Below are 16,368 nucleotides of genomic sequence, written 5' to 3'. Positions count from 1 at the left end.
TCTTCATTTTATCTTCTCTGACAACTAACCATTGTTGCATACCCCAGCTCTGGGAGTAGAGGGTGATGATTCAGGCATAACACTGAATTCCTCTTGCTTTGGTAGTAACATAATCACTCTCAAGAAGCTTCTTCCATGCTGTTGCTCCCAAGGAAAAACATATTATTTTTTGACTGGAAAAAGCATGAGATATATACCTTCCTTCTCAGCATTTTATAAAACCTGTGGCATGACTGTGTTGCTACTAATACCAAAGGGTGTGTTGCTATAGATTTTAACAAGAACAGGAACAGTATCACTGAGATGTCTACCTACATTTACTTTTCTTAGACCATGATGCTTCATCAGCATATGCCTTTATTCTAGGCCTGTTGGGACAATGGGTCAGATCCTTTGGCCTCTGGGAATATCTGCTAAAATCATAATTTTAAAGCTAAAATAGACTCATATACACACTGTGTGTCCTTGACAGAGAGGGCCAGACACTCACTGTGGTCTGAAAAGAAGTTCTCAGAGTGCTTTGAGATCCTTAAATGCAATTAGATAAGAACAGAGGCTCTGTATTTACACAAACGTTCAAAAGCTCAAATGAACACATAGGAGGCTTGCTGAGGTGAAGGAAACACCTTTCTATGGATGAGATCCTTGTCCCTGCAGCTCCTCAGTGCTTGACATTTAAGCAATGGATTTCGCTCTCATAGCATCCCTGAAAAAAAGAAAATAAACATATTCTGATCTCCTGGCTGGGTAACCAAGACACATAGCAGTTGGAACAGCTTTCTGAAATCAGACTGGAACCCAAAATTTTGCATGCCACCCACCTCTGTTGGCTAGCATTCTTCCTGCTCCTGGCACAGGGCTGGCTTCTGCTCAGAGATGGCTCAACCAGCATATTCATACCTGCTCAATGGAGTTGTGAAGACGTGAATGTACCCCTTCTCATGCATCTTTGGCTTCTGTGGTTTTGTTATGATTCTGCTCTTTAACCTAAGAATTGTTTAAAAGGAACACAGAAAGGGAACAAAAAAAATGTGTATGGAAATCTTTTTACTGACAATGGAAGCAGGACAGGTTGACTCCAATAAAGCAATATTTAAATGTGTTTGGTCCTCTGCTTAGAGGTTCTTTTGCACAGTTCCATTATGCTATACTTACATAGTAATTGCTTGTTGACCATTTAATTACACAAGGGTGTCACCTTTACCCATACTCGGTACATGGTTTCCAAATAGTCACTGTGCTATCAAGGAGGTGGGGGCCAGTTCACCTGGTAGCAGTAGTCAGTATGAATAGGGGGAGAAAAACCTGGCCTGCAATAATTATCATGTAGTGACATAGTATTTACATAGTAATTACCTTATTACTTTTATGGAAAAATAGATTATTATTTTTGTCCTCCAGCCCAGAGTGCAGACCACTCAGTAATTACTTTTGGGCATAAGTACAATTGTACAAACACATCTTTTATCTCTGTGTCTCTTCTGCATGCACACAGTCAGATGTATTCACTGCATAGTTACTCTGAGTATTTATCACTGCATCTTATATAAGTCCTGAATCAAATAGTTGCTTCCTGATACATTGGCCTCATATATTAAAAGATCATTATGAAGAAAATACTTTAGGGTTTTTCTTTGTTGTTTTGAGGGTTGTTGTTGTTTCTCCCCAGAAAGCAATCACGATGTCTACCTACATTTACTTTTCTTAGACCATGATGCTTCATCAGCATATGCCTTTATTCTAGGCCTGTTGGGACAATGGGTCAGAGCCTTTGGCCTCTGGGAATATCTGCTAAAATCATAATTTTAAAGCTAAAATAGACTCATATACACACTGTGTGTCCTTGACAGAGAGGGCCAGACACTCACTGTGGTCTGAAAAGAATATATTGACTTACTAGCTCATCATCCTTTAGTAGTGAGAAGTACTCCATTGATGACATTTCATAATGTGTAAGGTGTGGTTAGCATTGCCTGAAAACACAGGAGCTGAAGGGAGGGTTAGGGAGATAATATTAGTAAAACAATAGGCCAATGTACAACAAAGGCCAGTCTCAACCCTGAACTGACACTGTAGGTGGATTTTTACGGCATTTTTGGCTGTTACTAATTGGACCCAAATCTAATCATTCTGCAACATGGCTCAAAAGTAGCTTAGACCAGATATGAGGAGTTATTTTCCTGTACCTCTTGGGCACCCCTTTTTAGACATTGACATGATTGGTGCAGAAAGTAAGGGAGACAACTGCATCTGAGCCTTGGATGAGAAGGGATCAAAACATCAGCTAGAGTGAATTTATTTAACATCAAATAAGTTTGTGTCAGTTGACAACTAGAGAGGATCGGATCCAGAATAGACTCATATGAGTATGATCAGCTCGTATACAATAAATATCTTTAAGAGGAAAACATGTTATTGAATAACATTCAGAAAGAATTCAGGTGAGAAGCATTCTAGTAGATAGGAGACATGAACTCCATATTTAAAAGATGTATTTTTTTACTATTACTTTTAATGACATCCATGAATATCTCTTAAATATACTTTTCTTCCTTGTATACATTGATAATAGAAGGAAAAAAAGGAAGATAATACAGCACAATATCACCTAATAATCTAACTCCCATTTTTGAAAGGAAATTGTTAGATATCCTATTTGGTACTTGGCTATTTATGTTAATATGTTACCTGAACTGTAAGTAGATTTTTGTATCTATTGCACTGAAGACATGACAAAGATTTATAAAGCTTCATCACAATGAGTAGAACTCTCTGAGAATATTGACAGTGACTAATGCTGCCTACGTCTCAATGGCAGCACTCTATACCTTACCAATTTTCTACAGAGAACAATCATATTACTACTGATTACTTCTTCCTATCCATAAATGAACCCCCCCCTGCTTATTGATTCACTTAGTTCAGTCATTTATGATACACTTGAGTAGATATATTCTAGTTAAAAAAGGTTGGGATATTTTCTTCTGGTCAGTGATGGGGTTGGAGAATTGAGTTTGCAATACTGAGACATTTTACATCTCTAATAAAAGCTGCATACAGTTTTGTGGTGTATAGAAAGTATTCTGGGTTTTTGATCTCCATGTAACTCAGCACACATAGAACTGGCCAGAAGAAAAACAAAGGGCACATCTTCTTTTGGTCTACAACATTTTTTTTGCCAAAAATACATAATGCATTGTTGCACATCCTTGGTTGTGGATGAACAGAGAAGGAAAAGAAAAGAAGGATTTAGGGACATGAACAAAATGGGAGAAGGAATAGCCAGAGAGAAAACACACAAGGGAAAAAAGAAATCTGATGCTTGGTGAGAAGGAAAGGGAAAGAGTAAGGCTTCTGAAAATATTTTTTCAGTGGACAGTAGTGGTGTATGAAGCCTTCTTTTAATTCTGTGATGTGTCATCTAAAAATATTAAATATCTCATTATCTCCATGAGTCACAGAAATTATTTTTCTTACCTAGACATTGTTTACACAATTACAGTTCCTACAGTTTTCTGAGAACTACTGTGGGATTTTCTAGTACCTTACAAAACTCTAGGTCTATTTTCTAAAGAGTAACTGGGAATTTCAGAATTAAATACATGTAGTGGGGCAGCAGAGTAGTTTAGGGGAGGAACATGGTTTCACTTCACAGACTGCAAAAAGTACTTACCATAATATAGCTGACAAGGAGTTGCCAAAAGCTATCTTGTTCATTTTGGCTCAGTATGGAGTTCCCTAGTCTTTAAATGCTCTGGAACCAAGATGAGAACTTGTTGAGAGGTCAAAACAACAACGAATGGTAGTTTTCAATCATCCAGAGGACTCTAAGTGAAGTTTGGAGGTCCCTCCACAGCTAAAAGATAGCCAGCAGCCATGTTGTGACCTTTCAAATCATTTCCCTTGGGATGTCTGATGGGCCTCACACAGATCCCAGGGGAATAAACCTCCCCACTAACCTTTGTCTACTTCCACTTAAGAGAGAAAGCTGGACTTGAAACAGAGTGTCAGAAGTAAAGGTCATTGCTTTATTTACATGAGTTTTATATGCTAGAGTTCTACCCTCTGCTTTCTCTCTTCTTCCCCAGAGATCTCTACTTAAATCATTCCATCCCTTGAACTACCTCTTAGTGACAATTCTTCCTCATCCACAAGCTGGCCTAAAGCAGTTCTTGCCTTTTAAGACATATAGAGGCAATAATATGCTAAATGATGACAGGGTTTGTCCCATAACCTGTGTGCTTTTCCTCTACTATATGAGGTCTTCCTAGGTTTCACTATATATCACAAAACAAAGTATATATTTGCTACTAGAAACAAGAGCAAAATCATCAAAAACATTTGAAAGTACAGTTGAGTTCCTTATTTTTCAGGGAAGAGTTGCAAACAGTTCTGTTTTTCCAAGTATTATTGAATTCTCAGAAGAAAAGGTCTTTATTTACAAGAACATCTATTAGACTTGAAAAACTCATTACTCCTTCTGGAATAACCTCTACTTTCAACCATATCTGCTTTTTTTCTCTAGGTGGTAGAAGGGAAACCTATTTTAAAAAACTGGGGTTTCATCCAGTGACTCCTTCTATCAGTGGGGATCTTTCCACTGGCTTCAATGGGAGCTGCGTGTAGCTCATGAATTGCTATCCTTTTCCAACTAGTGAAGACACTTGAGCATCTGGTGCTGTTCTAGCAAGCTTCTTGCACAGCTTTGGTGAGAATTTTGAAGCTGACATAGAATAAAATTTCCAGGGCTCACAAGCTCTTTGTATCTTCTTTTCTTTTTAGAAACACTCCTGACACTCTTGTGATACTGTATGAATATGAAAAAAATAGAAGGGAAAGCTAAACTGAGCATTGTAAAACATTCTGGGTGAGCGTTTGCTTGAGTTTAAAAATGAACTTGCTTCTCTGTGCTTCTGCAATTTTTTAGCACTTTGGAAGAACTGAGATATGTGATTGCTCTTGGAATGTGGTGTTCAACCCCCTTCACCAGACTTCGCAGGCGACACGGGTCTAGGTTGTGAAGACATAGCTATGCTGAAGGCGATACTGGCACAGGCCTCCTAGGGCTTCTTTCTGAATTTGTGCAGGCAGTTTCTCTATCTACCACTGCAATGACTAATTTCTTTTCTGATGAACATGAGTGACAATCTTACCATGTAGCTGAATCACGTCTTAAGTAAGGTCAGGGTGCCCAGGGAAAATATACACACCTGATGCAATTCTGATCCTATTAATCTGTACTTTCCCTTTGGAAATAGCTATCTTTTTTTTTTTTTTTTTTCTGTGAAACAAATATTTTTATTTTTTGCTATGAAGGCATTGACATAGAAACACAAAAAACCACATGTGATCTGTGTGGTCCATAACAGTGAAAGGGAACAGCCAGCATCTGGACAGCCAGCACCAAATATTCACATGAAACTACCTGTGCTCTCACTGTACAGTAAAAGCCTACTCATATTCTCTGTTATGAGAATCACATTTAGGAAAAAGCAGTCTGCTCACGTATGTGCCATTAGTAGAAAGACTGGCAAATAAATTATCTACTGTGAATTACACACTAATACAAGTGCCTATGTGATGTGTGCCAGTGTGAATTCATTTACACATGTTGAGGCATATGTATGCATATGAACATAAGTGTATTTCCTTTCTCTTTACCTCTTTTTCATGTTGTTTCAGCAAGCGTAACAACTGCCGTGTTACTTCTCAGACACTGAGTCCCATCTTCTTCACAGGCCTGGGTATACTTGTTTTTTTCCTCCCTATTTAATCATTCCAGTGAAGAGGCTCTCTCCTTAATATCCACTTCCAAAACTCCCACTCACTGACTTCAGAACAAACCCAGCCTTGCTTGTACATGTGCGTGTTGAACAAGCCCTCATAAAGTGCCTATCACATCATTATTTTGTTTAAACATTTTTATTTCTCCAGAGAATTTAAAATACACAAACATGTGATTCCATGAGGAAATGATCCAAAAGAAATTATAAATACAGCTATAAATGTCAAAGTTCTCAAAACATTTCACTGGCTCTATCTTCAGAGGAGACTGTTTACAGAGAAAACCCACGTCAGTGTGTTTTATTATCGTTATTGTGTGTTAAATGTTACAAATGCAATCTGTTTGCCTTACACGTAAACCCTAGTCTCCAAATATCTTTGAGAATCACCTCTAATAGTTGTACTCAGAGACAGGAGTATAATTTAGTAGGATATTAAGCAATCTATCCACTGCAGGAAAGGTTTTAAGGTTTCATAGCACTCACATCAGAGGCACCTATCTTTGATGTCCCCAGAAATGAGTATTTTGCATTGGATCCTCACTCCGGGCTCCATATTTGTGGGAGGGATTGGAACCCAGAAAGCTCAAAATACAGACCTTTCAAAATCTGAGTTCTTGCAAAATAGGATTCAGGCCATTTTTATTTATTAAGAAGAACCATCAAAGACGTTTTTTTTTCCGCTATGTAATTTTAAATTGCTTGCTGCATCTGTCTTCAAAGTGATGCCTAGGAGACCTCTACTACAAAAAGTCCACACTCCTTTCTGGTTTTGATGGAAGAGTCTATCTCCAGGAATGAATGAGTCTGAGATAGAAGAATAAAACAAACAACCACCAAATCTCTTGTAAAATACAATATGCCTAAATTTGACAGCATAAGTTTAAAATCTACAGCATGAAATGAATTCTCATACAGAGGACTGGAGTAGCACATATCTGAAATTTGTCATGGATATTTAACTTGTCAGGGAAAATGTTAAGACTGGAAGATCTTTTTCTTTGGTCTACTTGAATGTTGATCACAGCTGTTTGCTGCAATTATGGAAAACAAAGTAATATTTAAATTTCAAAATTTCTTTTTAAAGGCTGCATAGGAATGTTGGACGTAATTTCCCCGTAGTCACAGGAACCTCTGGGAGACATTTTGTCTGGAGAGTGGTCACAGAACATCCATTTTATGCTTCACAATCTGTTAAGTCTTTCCGTATATCCTCTACACTTATTTAAAGGCAACATCCACAAAATTGTAATGTGTCACAAGGGGAGATCAGGAGAGGACAGGGATACCACCAGTGCACTAGCCAGTTGTGAGTGCATTTCCTAAAAGAAATACCTCTGGAAGAAGCTAAGTCTTACTACCAGGAAAGTAAAATTCCTTCCAGTTCTGTAACAATCTTATATAGGGGGGAAAAAAAATCCTTCCTGACTGCAGACCAAATTTAAATTCAAAATTATGTAAACAGTAAATTATGTAAATACAGGCATATGTGTCCTTTGTCTTCTTAATGTTATTGTCCTTCACCTTTCTTTATAACAAGAAGTAGAAAGAGTTTGAAGCACACAGTATTTCAACATGCTTCATTTCAGCGGTGCCTGGAATGAGAGCGATGCTACCAGACCCTTGAATTTCATCAGTAGCAAAGGGTAAAGTTTTGCTCTTAAGCCTTCATTCTGATTATACCTTAAACTGTCAGGAGCTTGGAGAAGAATAAAGAGAATATGAGAACAATCTGACCACAGCCCACCCTGGATCTGGGGCTCTACAGGAACGGTGCACAGAAGGGAGAAAATCTGACAGCTCAGTGGGGCCAAATAATTTGCCCTTCATTTTTAGTGGTGAAATTTATTTACTGGCTAAGGCTCACTGGCCCAATAGTCCAGGATTAGAGGTTTATAGGTTTATCTTCTGAAAGTGGAATGTTTAATTCCAGTTTTGATTTTACCCCAAAACACAGTCTCTGTAATTCTGGTTTTATGATTTATTGGCTGCAGTTTTCCTGAGATGAAAGTAGGAGTTCAGCAATCTGTTCTTGAAAATCCAGCATTTTGCAAGGATTCTCTGTCAGCAAACATGTGATAAGCAAAGACATTTTCTTGAGTTTCAGGCCAGTGGCTTATTCACAAGATATTTTCCTCTTTGAAAACAGGTCTTTGCTCTTACTGTGTTGCTCTATTGATCAATCTGTTTTGAGAGAGAGTGAGAGCTCAGAAAAAGGAAGTTTCTTTTTTACTACATTAAAATCACTGAATCTGCCTGAGCCAGAGATGATTATGCTGCAAATGGAAAGGGTTTTACCCTAAGTATCTTGTAAGCTTTTCTGGATGCTCCTGCAACACACAAGGAAAGGAATCAGCTAAGCTACCAGAGGCTAACAACCTTGCAGAACAACTCCTCATGCCACAGGGAACGAACACATTGCCTCCTGACATGTCTTTGCCCACATCAGTGAATATTTTGTGTCTGTACTGCAAAAGGAAGTAGGGAAAATGATCGAATCTTGCCAAGCTTGAAGTGCAGGGAGTATGTGAAACACACAACCTTCAGAGCAATCCCAGCACTATTGCGGCCTGTGCTGTCTGCATACATAGGCATATTTATTTCCACCGCACTCAAGAGGAAGTGCTTACCCTTCAGTGGGGCAAGAAGAGGCCTGGAGAGTTTTGTCTTTTTCTATTTTTCCAAAGGAAATAGCTTTGTAAAGGATTTTCAAGTCCTCTAGGCCACCCATGGAAAATTGATCCACATACAGAAATTTCCTTTAGAAATGTGGTACACAGCAATGGTGAAAGAACATTTTCAGCTCTGATCTGTCCTTCCTCTGGACTTCTGCAAAAGCTCATCTTTTTGTGCCTTACTTGTCCACATAGAATTAAAGCAACATTAATTTTCCTCCCTGCTTGTGTCCATTGGCCTCTCTGGGACTGAGAAATTCCAATAAATCTTTTCTTCTTTCTAGTTTAAAAATGACTTCTTAACTAGCCTGTGACTGAAAACATAAGAGTTTTGGTTGGTGGCCACTGGCGGAGGTGCACAACATTCTGAATAAAAAAACCCCACTCACTGTGACATTGCAAACTAAGTCTAGTTTCCCACTGTACAGTTTAGTAACTCTGGTGTTCAGTAATAGCAAAAGTTTTGTTAATAACAGATGCTCACAGAAGTCAGAGGCACACTACCAAAACCTACTTGCTCTTCCAAAGAGTAATAAAAATTTATCAAGAACAGGATGCTGTTGTGAGACTGGCATGAGTTCTTTTTGCCCTCTGGTCTAGAAACACTAAACTAGTCGTACCACTTTCCACACTGGACAGCAACAGAAAGTCCAGAGAATTTCTCAGAGAAAGAAAAGGGTGGAGGGATAATCACCATTCACAACCCCTGGAATAACTAAAACTAAAACTTATTTTTCTCCATTTAAAATGTTGCGTCCCATTTTCCCATACTATATTTTATCAACCAAAGTTTTTTTGAAAAATTTTGTTTCTCCAAATTCCCCAAATGGAAGAAGTAGGCGACAATAAATGCACTAGAGTATATGTTCTTTTGTTTCAGTTTGAAATTCTGAATAGATTATTCCATTTGCTGTGCTTTAACTTTCACTCTCATGAAAATCCGAAAGAAGAGCTATTTACAGCAATTATTTCCCTACCTTCCATTCATGTCTAAAACAGTGACAAAAACATAATGGATCACTTTTTTCATTGAATAAACAACCCACAAATGCAACTTTATAAGGTACATTCCCAGGAAACAGATCTATAAACCTAGTAAATGCACCAAGACCCCATCAGGGATGTTTGAACTAAATCTTAATTTGTCATTCATGAACACTTCACATGCCCCTCTAAATGAGTTATGTACTGCATCATCGACAGGAAATATAACAGACTGCACGTTGGAGATACCGAAAAGGGCTTGTGGGAGTGTTTTATTGAACACTGCACAGGTGTTAACAATAGAGTGGGTAACACAGATCAAAGGATTGTGCAGAACCCACTTGATAAGTTACAAACTGTTCTTCATCTGTCTTGTCTGATAATAAATTGCATGTCCATTCTGGTTCTTCTGTCCACCCTGTGAGTGATACTTCAGCAGAATAGAGGTGAACAGCAGTGACATCACTGCTAGCTTGACTCTACAGCTTCAATCACAGATGGTTTTTATGACAATTTAGAGTAAGTTTCCGGCTGACCTAAATTCTGATGGTGACAGGTTTGGCATGAAAAGAGCCTCTTCCAAACCAAATTCAATTTCCCACTTTTATCAGGCCTTCTCCATGATGGGGATGGCACAGTGCCAGTGAGAGATGGCCCAAATGGACAACATCTCAGCACCATGATGAGACTGGGTACTCAAGTATCTGAAGGAACTCTCAGCAATGCAAGCCAGCTGAGATAGAGAAGTAGGGAGGGAGTCACTCCGTTTAGCAGGTTTGCTTCCAGGCCTCTAAAGGATATCCCACAGAGAAGTTGGACAGTAGTAAGTTAGTTTTCAGATGCAGACGTTTCTTCATAACAGTCACTAATCTATGTGAGGAGGGAGATTTGAGGTTACTATGTGACTGACAGGATGCAATGGTATCTTAATAACTGTACATCCACTTTCTCAATCTTCCCTCTCTCCTTTTCCATCCTCACTGGAGCTGTAATATCTATCCTGATTATCAAATGAGTGTGTGAAAGACCAAATGATTGGATAGATAGTGTTGAGCTCAGTAAATTGCTCTTTTCTTTTTTCTTTTTTTTTTCATTTTGCAGGCTTTCTTCCTAATTTTCTGTACGCTTGAGAGCATTGCTTCAGATATGTAGTCATGGTGGCAAGTGCTGGGCAGTGGGCTGAAACAATTTTATCTTGATGTGTTAAAATAAAAGTGCATTACAAATGGCAGCGACAAGGTTTTAGTATTGGCAGTCTTTCTGAAAACAGGATGTGAAAAATGTCTGCCCACTGGGCCCAGAAGTTGTCACTGTACTGACTGTGCTACAGAGGCACTTGTGTTTTTTGAGACCAAAGAAACAGATGGAGATAGAAACACTGATTTCCATGTCTACATTCTGTTAACATCTTCTCAGCTTAAAGTTCGCTTCACGTCCTTGAGCCTTCCAAATAGCACAGTAATGAATATGGAAAAAAAGTGCATGTTTTTGACTCAGCATCAACAGAGTACAGCTCAGTACTCTGTGAAAAGAAAAGTACAGCCAAAGAGCCCTCCTCCTAAAGGTTATTATTTTTGTCTGCAGAACAGAGTCACATAGCAGACATGCCATCTAGTATGCTAGGCATTGCGCTGACAAACCTTGGGGGCAATTTTTACTCTGAAGACCTTATAGAAAACATGAGATTGTTTTGCTTGTTTTATAAATGAGCAACAGAGGCAAGCAATGACTGAGGGACTGCATCCCATTCCAGCATTCAAACCACAGGAATTGTCTCTTTCTCATAACTACCACATGTAGGAAATATTGCCTGATTGCTGACTCATGGTATCTGAGCAGGAAAGTGAGGTACTTCAACTGGGAAAGTTCAACCTACTAGCACACAGGGCAAGAAAATGAAAGCATTGCATTCAGGCACTTGCTTTTTGAAGTTTTGAAAGTGGATTTTTTTTCCAGCCTATTAATTTTTTCTTCAAATCAGCCAGTCCCACAAAGATGCAGCTCCCCAGGCACACACCCTGCTAGCAAACCTTCATCTGCAGAAGGTCCCTCCTTATGCTATATGCAAATCCTTCTGGAAGCTGGGATCATTTGACTTATAAGGTTCTTGCCTCCTATACTCAAGTCATTCATCTAATTTACATGTATTCAGCTGGTTGTTTGTTTGCCTAGCATGCTAAGTATCAGTTTTTAGAAAGATTCACCATCTATATATGCTCTTTACAGGATGTGCTCATGTGTTACACGAAGGCCGTTTCACTGTTTACCTCCTGCTGACTCCCTGGAGAGGATTGTGATGAGGTCTCCTAGGCACCATGTGAAGACTTATTTCCATGCTGTATACCATGTGCGATAGTGTGCTTCTCTATCAACCCTTGCTGTTGGGCTGACCCCTTTGTTCTATGGTTTTCTCTCACTTTTCTTGGCAAATGAGATACTGACGTTGGTTTGCATGTTTTGTGTTCACCAAAATAAACAAATTATGAGCAGTACACAGTACAGTAGGGTGAGTGGGTTAGAGAATTGTCTTACACACTGTTAGATATCACTGAAAGAACAGCTTCATACATCCTTCCAGAGTAAACTGGTCTCTGGCCACAGCTGTGGCATAATCCTTGGTGACATATAACTTTAAAACTCAGGTTCAATCAAACAGAAAGTTGCTCTTAAAAATAGTACCCACCATGTAGGGAGGAGATAAAGAAAAGATAGTTTCCTCTTTTTTTTCCCATAAAATCTTTCAGATTTTCAAACATGGTGTTTGAAGATACATATTTGTGCATTCCAGTATATATTTGTATTTGGAATCTTAAAAAAAGCAGCTAGACTTTCAGAGATGATGACTCAACTTTTCAATGATGATAACAGGGTTTGGATCAGGCCCCCTGTTTGTACATGTCTTGTAGGTAAACAGAAACTTTAACATCTATTGCTTGTAATCCTCTCATACATGCAGAGAACAAAATTCACCATGTGAAGTAAAGAAGGAATAAAATAAACATACAGGTCATGCTTGCCAACAAAAGCAAACAGCAGGCCCTCCAAAGCAGCCTAAAAACCTGCCTGTGAACAGTTCTAGAGTCTCAGTGCTGTTTTAACATAACAAACCCCTTCTGGGACTACCATGGTAATTGCTGCAAGAAAAATAATTTTCATCTGGTAGCTAACTATGCTGTATTTCAAGCCAGTGTCTAGATTATCCTTAAATACCTTTGACCCCAGGGAAATTTAAATTTAACCTTCCATAACATTGCATTTGCCAGTTCCAAATTACCATTGTCATTATTTTGAGTTATATGTTTGATAGACTATATGACCTGGTATAGATAAGATATGATTGAGACTGGTCAAAATAAACAATTGTTTCACAAGCTGTTCTGGGAACTGATCAATGTGTTTATGTCGTATCTTGCAGAGCTGACTGATCAAATAAAGAAGAACAACAGAGGTTTTCATCCCTCTGCTTTCATAAGGCACCATTTCAGCCTGTACCTCGGACTTCTCCCTATTTACAGCTGCAGATAACACATGGCTAACAAGAGCGGGGAAAAAGGCTTTCTCCTGAACAAGAGTTACTCCACATATTGGACTGTGGCACATTCAGGAAGAAAATGACATTATCTACTCACACTCCCTTGAAATCCAGAGGACAGAAATGAATGGTTTCTCTCTAGCTGCTGAGTAGCATCTTCACTGTAATGTTGTCCACAGGGTAAAAGTCATTTTGTCATGATAGTAGTAAAGTATAAGCACTAGACTAAGTTCAGTAACACTCGTATTGAGGGCGGTGAAAACAGGGAGAAAAAGACCTACAGCTTATGAAACCCTGGAGAAAAAGCTAAGAGTTGTGTAAAAAGATGCTAGAATTAGTAAGGCTCTCTATTTGCCCTTCAGCTGTCCTCTCTTTTCTATTAAAGCTTTGGGGAAAAAAATGACAACAGTTCATCTATTTTATTAACATCTTTTCTTCCCAGGAGAATTAGATGGGTGCAGACAGCAAGGATAGAGAGGATTATTTTAGGCTAGTACCTAGGGTATTAATTATATACCTAGGGTATAATTAGGGTATAGATAAGAATCCTGGGATAATTATAGGAAATGGAAAACCAAGGCTGAATATTTGAAAAAGTTCTTTCTGTCTGTACTGAGCTGTAGAGCTGCCCAAGAGAAATGCTCATTGTTTTGCATATGTAAAAAAGTGATGAAGTATAAATTGGGAAATATAGCTTGTAAATTTCTTAGCTTTCAAAACATGCTGCTCATGTTAAACTCCAGATGATCCACATCTGTTGGTGTCCTCTCGTTTTCACTTGTGCCTTTCTGGTATCAGAAATATAAGAAAAAGAGATTGACTTTTAAGAGTTGTTCATCCGCTTGAAACCCAGAATCATTTGCTTTTCCATGTATCCTTTCTGCTACTGTTTCTGTTTCAATGACAATTGCTCAGCTCTTTTCCCCTCATAGTGTCCAACCTGTTGTTTAGGGAAAATGCAAGCTCTGCTGGGCACTACATTACAAGGAGCAGACTTTCTGTGGAAGGAAGATGGTCAGATGCAGGAACAAGTCTCTCCTAAGTCTAACCTTGGGGATTATCTGAAAATGGTAAGAAAAATTCAAGAGGAGGAGCAGGAGGAGGAACATGAGGAGGAAAGGAATGAATCCCCCTACTGCTACTATAGGAAAGCTGGTCGGGATGAAGCTACCGTGCACTTGGCTGTGAAAGAGGCTGTATTCTGACACACCGTGTATCATCTTGCTCAGCTGGCAGCATGGACATAAGCAGAAACCCTTCCAAACTGCATTACGTACAGGGAGGGAGGACTTATAGGTGCAATATCATGGTAGCTTGGTTATGTGCTTTAATGCTTCTTTTTGCTGAGCTCCAAATCCAGAGCCCAGCCTATCAGTAAACTGCAGTCCACTGATCTGTCTGAACATCCCTGAGGTCTTCCCACACCCTCTGCAACTATCCCTTAAAACTATTGTAGGCTCTCATCTGCCCCAGAGTGGGAACAAGGGTATCCAGGTGAAGCAAAGACAAAAGATGTGAAATGTCCTTTTGATGACCACGGGGAGTTGATCTGTGCCACTAGTATTGAACAAGACTGGGTTACTTGTGTACCTTTTCCTCTGGCGGTACCTGGTAGTGCATGCCACTTGCTTAATCTGAATATTTTGAGGGCAGAGAAAAGCAAAGATTGAAAATTGCAACTAGTATTTTGAATGGCAGAAGAGTGTGTCCCTGTTTTTCTTTTGTTCTTTGCAGGAAGATAATTGCTGTCATCTTTCTGGGAGAAAGTGCCCTCGCAATTGAATCTCAGGAGTTTTATAACATGTCTTAAAAATGGTTTGTTTATTATTTTGGGTTTTCCTGTTGTTCCTCCCCTCTCTCCACTGATTTGCTTTAGAGAAACTAAGTATACCATACATAAACAGCTAGAGCAAAAACTACTTGGTTTTTTTTACTCCAGATTTTTACATACGTTTTTAATGACTTTCAATCAGAGGCAATCTGTAGTTGTAATAAAGCAGTGGATGCTTATTATTATTGCTATTACATTATTATTATTATTATACCGTACACTATTATTATTAAATTGTAAACTTGAACACTGCAGTGCATTTTTACAATTTTGTGATATTTGTGGGTATTTGGGGGGTTCATTTACATAAAACAGAGAACTGATGGAGTTTTCATGCATCCTACAATGAATTTCACTTTGTAGATTTGTTTTACAAGAGTAATGTCACTCATTTTTGATTACCTCAGTAATTTGCTCTGCCTCTAGTTGGTCACAATTTTAATTTAAGGAAAGTATTCAATGTCTCAGAGACACTGGCGGATCTTGCCAGTGAATCCCACTGCCTGTGGGAAGTGCTGATTGATATTCAGAGCTTTAACACTTCCCATTTTGCTGAAGGAGGAGCTTCATCACAGACATTCTAGCTCTTCGGTCCCTATTTTTCACTTTTTTTACATCCCAACCACGTGTCTCGTGCTGTGCCACAGCTACAGCACTGAATTCCTCATCAGAGAGCTCTCTGAAAGCAAGATAATACTTTTGCAGTCTCAGCAGTTACTGTGTCCTCCTGGAGGTAAAATATCACTTGTGGGGATCGACAGGACCTACATTCTCCTTGTTTTGTGCTGCTTTCTTTGGTGCAATAAAAAAAAACGTTTCTTGAATAAAGGGCATTTGTTTAAGGTTGTACATCTTACTGTGCTCTGATACAAATACTAGTTACTGAATAGACAGATTTCAAAACCATCTGAGCATCTGTACGGGTTACTGCATGAAGGGCAGCAATCGTGTCTGCTGTGATCCCAGGTCAGTAATGGTTTTGAAGGGTTTCCAGGAACACCCACACATCTGTAGAGGACAGCAAGTCACAAGGTACATAGGTATGAACAGGAGTTGAGCAAAGGCGAAAGTCTTCCAGGTGTGAAGTTGATGGCCCCATTCTTTGAGTTCTGGTTTACAGGCAATCCATAGCTATGCATTTGCTGAACAGGATCAGTCAAAGGGATGTTTGAATGCCTGCAACAGTTTGACCTGTGATTTTTGTCCTCCTTGTGATGAAGTTTGTCATTCCCAACTGCTCACTTCATGCTTTACCTACCAGCTCTTTCTCTTCTTGTCCTGGGTGAAGTTTATATACTTCAATCGTACTCAATCAGCTACTGCTTAACTTAAAATCTTGCTGCCAAGCTGAGCAGAAAGCCTAGAAAGCAATGCACAGACTGTCCCTCCAGCACCACAGAAAGAGGGACATCAGAAACGTCTCCTTCACGCTCATGCTTTCAGCAGCTTCCCCCAGCCAGCTAAAGGATGAACCTCGTGTTTCCTCCTGAATATGGCTGACATGGGCCACGGCAAATGTGGCATTGGAGCAGTGAGAGTTTCTGATTCTCTTGGCTTTTTTTT

The 16,368-nt window shown here is 39.1% G+C and overlaps 1 long non-coding RNA gene across 1 annotated transcript in view; it reads left to right on the top strand.

The window, feature by feature from the left end:
* Positions 1 to 15,116, top strand: part of LOC120325146 — a 120,517-nt gene extending 105,401 nt beyond the window's left edge. Inside the window, exon 4 of the long non-coding RNA XR_005567026.1 lies at positions 12,858 to 15,116. This is a non-coding gene — a long non-coding RNA (uncharacterized LOC120325146). The remainder of the gene's footprint in view (positions 1 to 12,857) is intronic.
* The last annotated feature ends 1,252 nt before the right edge of the window (positions 15,117 to 16,368 follow it).

The sequence above is a fragment of the Pipra filicauda genome, unplaced genomic scaffold (genome assembly GCF_003945595.2).
Source record: "Pipra filicauda isolate LSUMZ 115617 unplaced genomic scaffold, ASM394559v2 scaffold84_size4826128_pilon, whole genome shotgun sequence".
Taxonomy (NCBI): domain Eukaryota; kingdom Metazoa; phylum Chordata; class Aves; order Passeriformes; family Pipridae; genus Pipra; species Pipra filicauda.
Note: the sequence above shows the minus strand (reverse complement) of the source record. Positions and strands in the feature narration are given on the sequence as shown.